The sequence below is a fragment of the Sciurus carolinensis genome, chromosome X (assembly GCF_902686445.1).
Source record: "Sciurus carolinensis chromosome X, mSciCar1.2, whole genome shotgun sequence".
Classification (NCBI taxonomy): domain Eukaryota; kingdom Metazoa; phylum Chordata; class Mammalia; order Rodentia; family Sciuridae; genus Sciurus; species Sciurus carolinensis.
Window position 1 is genome coordinate 116,153,765 of NC_062232.1, and position 8,350 is coordinate 116,162,114.

Here is an 8,350-nt window from a genome sequence, read left to right on the forward strand (position 1 = left end):
AGGTCATCCCTTTGTTTCCAGTTCAGTGGTCCCTGAACACAAAAATGTACCTAAGAGCAGGGGGTTAACACAGCATCCTCCCCTCTGGAGCTCTCTTGTCCAACTCTTGACCTCCTTGATTAGGTCTCAATCTGTTTCTGTGAGGTACTGGAACTAATTATGCAGATGAAGAGCTTGCACGCAAATTCAAATAATCACCATGGGCTAGAGGAATAGGAAATTCAAGTGGGTTTCAGTACAGGTCAGATCCTTTACATTAAGCTTCCAACACCCTATCTATATCCTTTATTGTTTTAGAAAATTATTTCAAAGTTTCCTTGAATTTGTGATAAGGTAGCTAGGATTTGATCTCTTTTTCATAATAAAGAGATTTTGGTTATAATGGAAATTGGCCTGTCACATTTTGATAATCCTATACTATAACTGGTCAGTAAAATCAACTCAATTTTTATTTCCATATTCAACCAACAGAGAGAAAAAAAAATTTCGTACTTTTACAGCTCTTGCAGCTATTTGTTAAGTTACAGAGAGATATAAAAGAATGGTCATTACCAGCTTGGTACAGATCATGGGGAATTCCCTACTGCCCGTTTCACCTGTACCCAAAGCAAGTGCAGTTCTGGATGTGTATACCAGCTCTGATTCGTACCAGTTGTGTGACCTTGAGGATAGACTTCATCTCTCTGAGCCCTAGTTTCTTTTTTTCAAGTGATTTTTTTATTTGTCCTTATTCGTTATACATGACAGTGGAATGTATTTTGACATTTTATACATATAGAGTACAACTTCTCATTCTTCTGGTTGTACATGATGTAGAATTACTCTGGTCATGTAATCATATTGGCACATAGGGTAGTAATGTGTGATTCATTCTACTGTCTTTCCTATTCCCATTTTCCCTCCCTTCCCTTCATTCCCCTTTGTCTACTCCAAAGTACTTCTATTCTTCCCTACCCTCCTCCTTACTGTGAGTTAGCATTCGCATATCACAGAGAAAAAATTATGAAATGCTTCACGAATTTGCATGTCATCTTTGTGCAGGGGCCATGCTAATCTTCTCTATATCATTCCAATTTTAGTATATGTGCTGCTGAAGCAAGTACCTTAGTTTCTTACTTGCAAAATTGTTTAGTTATGCACAGAGTTATTTTACTACTTATAATGGCAGCTTACATTTATTAAGCCTTTAATAGCAAGCACTATGCTGAATTGCTTTTCATGCATTATCTTATTTCATTCTCATAACAGCTCTCAAGGCACGTATTATTAATTTTATAAATGAGAAAACAAGGCCCACACAAGTGAAGTGATTTGCCGAAACTCACCCACTTGATAACTCAATGCATGGTTGAGTTGAGACTTGAACCCAGATGATAGAGTGAGAATCCCAAATGCACTTTATTCTTAATCATTATAAAATAGTGCTATGAGGACCAAATGAGATAAAAATGAGAGGGTATGACAAGTGATCAAGCACTGTACAATTATTTATTACTATTAAAACCATGATTACCTCAAAGAGGTATCAATAATTGTTTCTTAAACTTCTTAAAAAGCAGTAGATCCTGAAAATGTAGAAGGAATCAGGTAAATGAGTTATGAAATATGACTAAACAGGGCAAAGACCATGACTCCCCTGGTTCTAAGATTTGTGTTCCATTTGATATTTCCAAGTAGCAGAGTACACCACACATTCCCTGCTCTTTTGAGGGCCAACATTAGCTGCTGTTCTAATTATATTGCTATTTTCCTTAATTTTGGTGATGTTGAGTCTCTTTTGGAGACTGCTTCCAAGGAGTTTATAATTAACCCCCAAATGGTCATTAAATTATCAAAGATAGGAAACATAAGTAGTGTTTTGCTTAAAGGAAATGCATAAAGGCTAAAGAATAGAAGAGAAATTGCAAAATCAAACAAAACCCTCTAAAGTCTGCTGGTTAGGAGCACAGACCTAGCATGTGAGTCTCTACTTTTCTACTTAACTAGTTGTATGACTTTGGGCAAGGTACTTGATATCATCAAACCTAAACATTATCAATTTCTTGACACACATTACTTTATGTACCACTAAGAAAGAAAAAAAATTCCAATGAAACACTGACCTTAGCAATAGTGCTAAGCAATCCATGAGTTGACCAAATAGTTCTCTCATTGCCTGCCTTACAATTCTTGCATCTTTGTGGAGTGTTTTTTTTTTTTGTTGTTGTTACAGGGATGAACTCAGGGGCATTTAACCACTGAGCCATATCCCCCTGCCCTTTTTATTTGTTTTTATTTTGAGATGGGTCTCGCTAAGTTGCTCAGGGCTTCACTAATTTGCCAAGGCTGGCTTTGAACTTGCGATCCTCCTGCTTCAGCCTTCAGAGTTGCTGGAATTATACGTGTGCACCACTGTGCCTGGCTATGTGGAGATTTTTGGCAATTCCTCCTGCCTTTAGTTGCTTTGATTGCAAATTCTTTTGGATATATAAGTTATAAATATAACAAAACTTCTTTTTTGCAGACTTTTCTTTTTTGGGTCCTGAAAATTGCTTAATTATCAATTTGCAAGAAAATAAGTTATTGCACACATCCCTCCAATGATACATATTTGTTTTACTGATATCCAATTGCTAGCCACCACTCTTTCTGCAGTGCCTTTTAGCATGCACAGTACCTTTTCCTTTCAATGTAAATTCAGAGTGAATACTCTTGAAAATATTTAAAATGACATGGTAAGTTTTATAACTTGCCATGTTTCAAACTCACTTGAACACAAGGGAGGTGACAACAGTATCAAAACTACAACCAAATATGCACAGTCAAAGGTAATGGCTGCTATGCCAGGCTATTCTGTGGGTCATAGTTTATTGGATGCCATCGATTACAAGATGCATGATGATTTTGGAGATGTAAAATGTATATCTTAGGATCTATAAAATGCAGTCCTCAAGCTTTCTTAGCCTGTTTCCTTATTTGCAAAAGAATGAGACAAGAGATGCTGCTTGCCTCTAAGGGATTGCATGAGGATATACTTAAATTTCTTAGTGCAGTGTTGGGCATACCGTCAGAACTCAGATGTTATTCAACCACACCAACTAAACTACTGCCAAGTGACTATCACTGTGAAAACTAAACATAGAACTGGGATAAAGAACACTAGAACTGTCTTAACTAAATGCTAATATTATTATGGAAATAAAGTCATGAAGTATTATTTTACATGCAGAGGCCTTGGCTTCGCAATGCCACTATTGCAGCTTGTGGAGGGGGAATTGTTGACTTCTTGTAAATGGTTTACTGGTTATTTTAATGCCAATGAAAAGTAACCTTAATTCATTTCTAATGAACTATCTGAAATTACTCCTAGGATTCTCAAATATTCACTCTACTAAAACCCCACTGTGAACTTCTAAGCATTACCTCATCATTTGAAATCATTTATATATTGCAACCTGATGCAATCACTATGAAAAACAGTATGAAGTTTCCTCAGAAATTAGAAGGAGACCTACCATATGATCCAATTATCTTACTCCAGATTATCCAAAAGAATTAAAAGCAGGGATTTGAAGAGATAGCTGTATAACTATGAAGGGAGCAGGACTATTCATAACAACACACAAGTGTCCAGGGAGGGACAAATGGGTCAGTGAGATGTGATCTATGTGTACAATGGAATAATGTTCAGCCTTACAAAAGAAGGAAATCCTGTCACATGTTATGACGTGAATGAATTTTGGAGACATTGTGTTCAATAAGTCAGTCATGAAAAGAAAATTATGGTATGTATATGACATATACCTAAAGCAGTCAAATTCACAGAAACAAAAAGTAAAATGGTAGTTGCCACGGGTTGAGGGGAGGGGGAAAGGGGGTGGTTAATGGGCATAGAGTTTCATATTTGCAAGATGAAAAAGTTTGGAGATTTGTTTGGTATCAATGTGGATATACTTAACAATATTGAATTGTACATTTAAAAAGGGTTAAGGTGGTAAATTTCATGTCATGTGTTGTTACCACAATATAAAAAAAGTCCTTAGCATGTCCTTAATAAAATTAGTACACTCCAAAAATATTATTTGCTGTTTGTGTATGTATCTGTTCTGAAAAACTGCAGAAATCTCTTTTCCTTTACTTCATACATAAAGAAAGCCATTCTGACATATAGAGACAGACCTATATAGAACATTTAAAAATGATTTTGGAGGGGGGGAGTACTGAGAATTGAAGCCAGGGGAGTCCTACCACTGAGCTAAATCCCCAGTCTTTTAATTTTTTTTTTTTTTTTTGAGATAGGGTCTTGCCAAAGTTGCTGAGACTGGCCTCCAACTTGCAATTCTCTTACCTTAGTCTCCTAAATTGTTGGGATTACGGGCATGCATCACCATGCCCAGCTTAATATACTTTTGATATCTACATATACACAGGACTCAGTATATGTTCAAATATGTTGATATGCATTTAGAGATGTAAATAATTGTCAAACAAGGCTGTGGTTCCCAAAGAGACCCTACAGTTATAAACCTTGCTTTGTGAATCCAAGACATGCCTGGAATTATCACTGGGCCCCAGGCCAGGGTTGTATGGTAGGCCTTTTTTTCTGAATATAAGAAGATATTCTGAATAAAAACATATAACTGCATGCATCAAACCAATAGTTTTCAATTCATGGCACATAGAGATAAAGGGTAATTTAAAATCAGGAAACAATACCTTTTGGACCACACTGGAATTAACCTAGAGATATAAAACAAAAATCTAACTAGAAAAACAAGTGTTTGGAAATTAGGAAATAATTCTTTATCATTAATTCACAGGTCAAAAAGAAAAAAATAAAACCAAAGACAAAATATGTAACACTAAATAGGAATTAATAGAACATATATGCAAACTCATGAGATAAGCTAAAACAGTACTTAGAGGGAAGTATATAGTCTTCAATGCTTTTATCAATATAGGTTAAATATTAATGAAATAGGTATTCAATTTAAGAAATTAGAAAAAGAATGAAAGATGAAATCCAACAAGACTGGAATAAATCAAAGAAGAAAAATAAAAGCAGAAACCAATAAAATAGAAAACAAATCTTTACTACAGGCAGTCAATAAAACTAATAGTTGGTGCCTTGAAAAAGACTAATAAAATTTGGAAGTCATTTGTAAGAATGTTCAAGAATAGTGATGGAAGGCACAAATAAGCAACCTCAAGTTTAAGAAAGGTATAGTATTTATAAATGCTTCAGAGATTAACAAATAAAAGAATAATTATTGAAAATTCTTAAGTTAATAAATTGGAAATTATAAAGTGGACAAATTCCCATTGTACCATGTATTACTCAGTTTTTCATCACTGCTACGAAAATAGCTGACATAAACAACTTAGAGGAGGAAGACTTCTTTTGGCTCATGGTTTCAGAGGTTTCAGTCCATGGTTGGTTGGCTCCATTGCTCTGGGACTGAGGTGAGGCAGAACATCATGGCCAAAGGAGCACAGTGAAGGAAAATTACTCAGCTCATGGTAGCTGGGGAGTAAAGAGAGGAATGCAGAAGGGGCCAGGGTCAAGAGATAACCCCCAAGGGCATGCTCCTCAGTGACCTACTTCCTAAAACCATGCCCCACCTGCCTATAGTTCCTACTACCTTCCAACAGTCCATTCAGCTACCAGTGGATTAATCCACTGATGAGATCACAGCACTCAATAGCCAATCATTTCTCACAAGCCCTACTTCTGGACCTTGCTGCGTTGGGGACCAAGTCTTCAGCACATGAACTTTTGGGGCACATTTCAGATCTACAAAATTAGAAGCTGTAACAGACATTCAATAAAAAGATTCCAATTTTACACAGATTATTCCAGATTTTAGGAAAAAAAGGAACACTTACAAACTTTCATGACAGTAGCATAATATTGATATCTAACCAAAGTCCAAAAAAATAAAATTATGGGCCTCTTTTATTTTTGAATATATATTTAAAAATCCTAAGCAAAATATTAGCACACTAAATCCAGCAATGCATAAAAGGGTAATACATCATAACCAAGTTGATTTGTTTTCAGAATATAAGATTGACTTGACCTTAGAAAATCAATTGATGTAATTCCCCACATTTTAAGATTAAAGGAGACAGTCTAATTATTTCAGTAGAAGCAAAAAGACCATTTGACAAAATTCAATATCCATTCATGATAAAACCCTTAGTAAAAAAAGAAGAGAACATCCTAAGCCTGTATAAAAAGGACAGAAAAGCATACTGAAGAGATCACATTTATGGTAAAACACTGAAAGTATTCCTTTTGCAAGTGGGAAGACAGGAGTGCCTGCTATCACAGCTTCTGCTCGACAGTGTACTGGCAATCACAGCCTGTGGAATAAGAAATGAAAAATGTAATTAGAGTATTGCAAAGGAAGAAACAAAACACTGTTTTTCATTGATTACATGTGTCTATATCAAAAAATCCGAAGGCATATGGATAAATCATTAGGATTAATAAGAGTATTTGACCAAGGTATCTGGATATAAAAATAATACAAAACAATCAGTTAAATCCAAACTATCAGAAGAATAAATGTGAATGGCAAATAAATACATAAAATTTCTCAATCTCAATAATAAGGAGCTGTAAATTGAAACCATTATCTAGTAAGGTGGAAAATGTGTATTTTCTTTCCTAAGCAATTCCAATTTGGACACATTTCCACAATGAGCTATCTACAAAAATATCTGTAGCTCAGTGGTAGGGCATGTGCAGAGCCCTCAGTTTAATCCCCAGCAGAAGGGATAGAGGAAGAGGAGAAGAAGGAGGAGGAGGAGGCGGAGGAGAAGGGGAAGTTAAATATCTGAATATTTCGAGAATGTATAAAGTACATTTTGCTATAAACATGAATAGAGTACTGAATTTTCATAAAAGTAGTTTAACTACAGTTACATGCCACAACATGGATGAATCTTGGGATCATGATATGAAGAAAAAAATGTTGTGGAAGACTATGTTAAGTATTATTCCATTTTATAGAGTTGAAAACATGGAAAACTCAATAATATGTTGCTAAAGTATACAAATGTTGGGCTGGGGATGTAGGTTTGTGGTAGACCACTTGGCTAACATGTGCGAGACCCTGGGTTTGATCCCCCGTAGTGGAAAAAAAAGTATACAAATGTATGTAATGTCCACTTCTAAAAGCAAGTGGGTGATAAACACCAAATTCAGGATAGTCATTAACCCTAAGTGCAAAGAGAAGAATGCAGGATTGTAGAGGGACTAGTAGGATTTCCAAAGTAAATGGTAATATTAATCTAGAATAACATAAATATACACACTCTTTTTGCACATATTCTTTTGTATATAATTTAAATAAAAACTCAGCTGTCTCCCTATTCTAGATTCATTTTCCCCTTTCTATCAATATTAAATCATTTTTAAAAGACTAATTAACACTCTTGTTGATATTCTGTTTTAATGAGGGAGGAGACAGAAACATTTTCAAGCAAAGATCGCTTAGGAAACCCTGGAGTGGGAAGCTTGGGGCTAAGGGAAGTCCATGATAAGAGTGTACTGGGAATATAAACAAATCCACTTACAGAATCCAGTTGTTTTCTCAGGTAATTGTCGATAGTTCAAAACACATTTTTGTTCAACAACTTTTAAGAGCTGCAAACAGACTTCCTGGCAGATTTTCTGATCTATTATGGCAATGGGAACCAGCTGATGCCTGTTTTTCAATGTGTTTGCAGACGGCCAGAACTTATGACTCAATTAATATAACAAACGTGTCTATGAACTTAATGTAATCCTTTGACCTTAATAAAGTCTTAAATCCTGAGCAAATCTGTTTTAAGATTGAAAAATGTACACAAAGGTGAAACATTCCATACACTTGTACTGGAGTTTACGACCCTCGCCTCCTACCACTGCTCCCTGGCTAACTTAGTGCCATTTAAAATGTTTCCTTTGGTGTTGGGGAATTATAAATCCATATCTTTGTAAGAGGCTCTCATCAGCCCAGACACTTGGCAATAAGTGCTCATTCACACGTGCATGTGTGCGCACACACACTCATGCAGAATTTTCTTGGAGCATTGATTTGGTTGGCAGGTTGAAAAATGACCAAGGACTTTCTGTTCTAATTCCAAATATCATTGTTTGTAATGATAATATGCTGTTCCTTTTTCTAGATTTTCCACCATGGAAATGCTAGACACATTACAATAAATATATTCTTATGCAAATAATCCAAATAGGGTTTTTTTTAAAACCCCAGAAGAAATGTCTGAAAGAACGTCCTGTCAAAAGCAAAATACTAGACTAAAGTCTCTCAATAGGCCACTATGTACCATTCTTTAGCTGAGCTGTTAAGTCTCTAAGTTA

At 35.5% G+C, this 8,350-nt stretch overlaps 1 non-coding gene across 1 annotated transcript; it reads right to left on the reverse strand.

Moving 5' to 3' along the window:
* Positions 1-996: 996 nt before the first annotated feature.
* Positions 997-1,103, reverse strand: LOC124972791 (U6 spliceosomal RNA). The gene has a single exon (XR_007106565.1). It is a non-coding gene; the product is annotated as a U6 spliceosomal RNA (small nuclear RNA).
* Between the last annotated feature and the right edge of the window lie 7,247 nt (positions 1,104-8,350).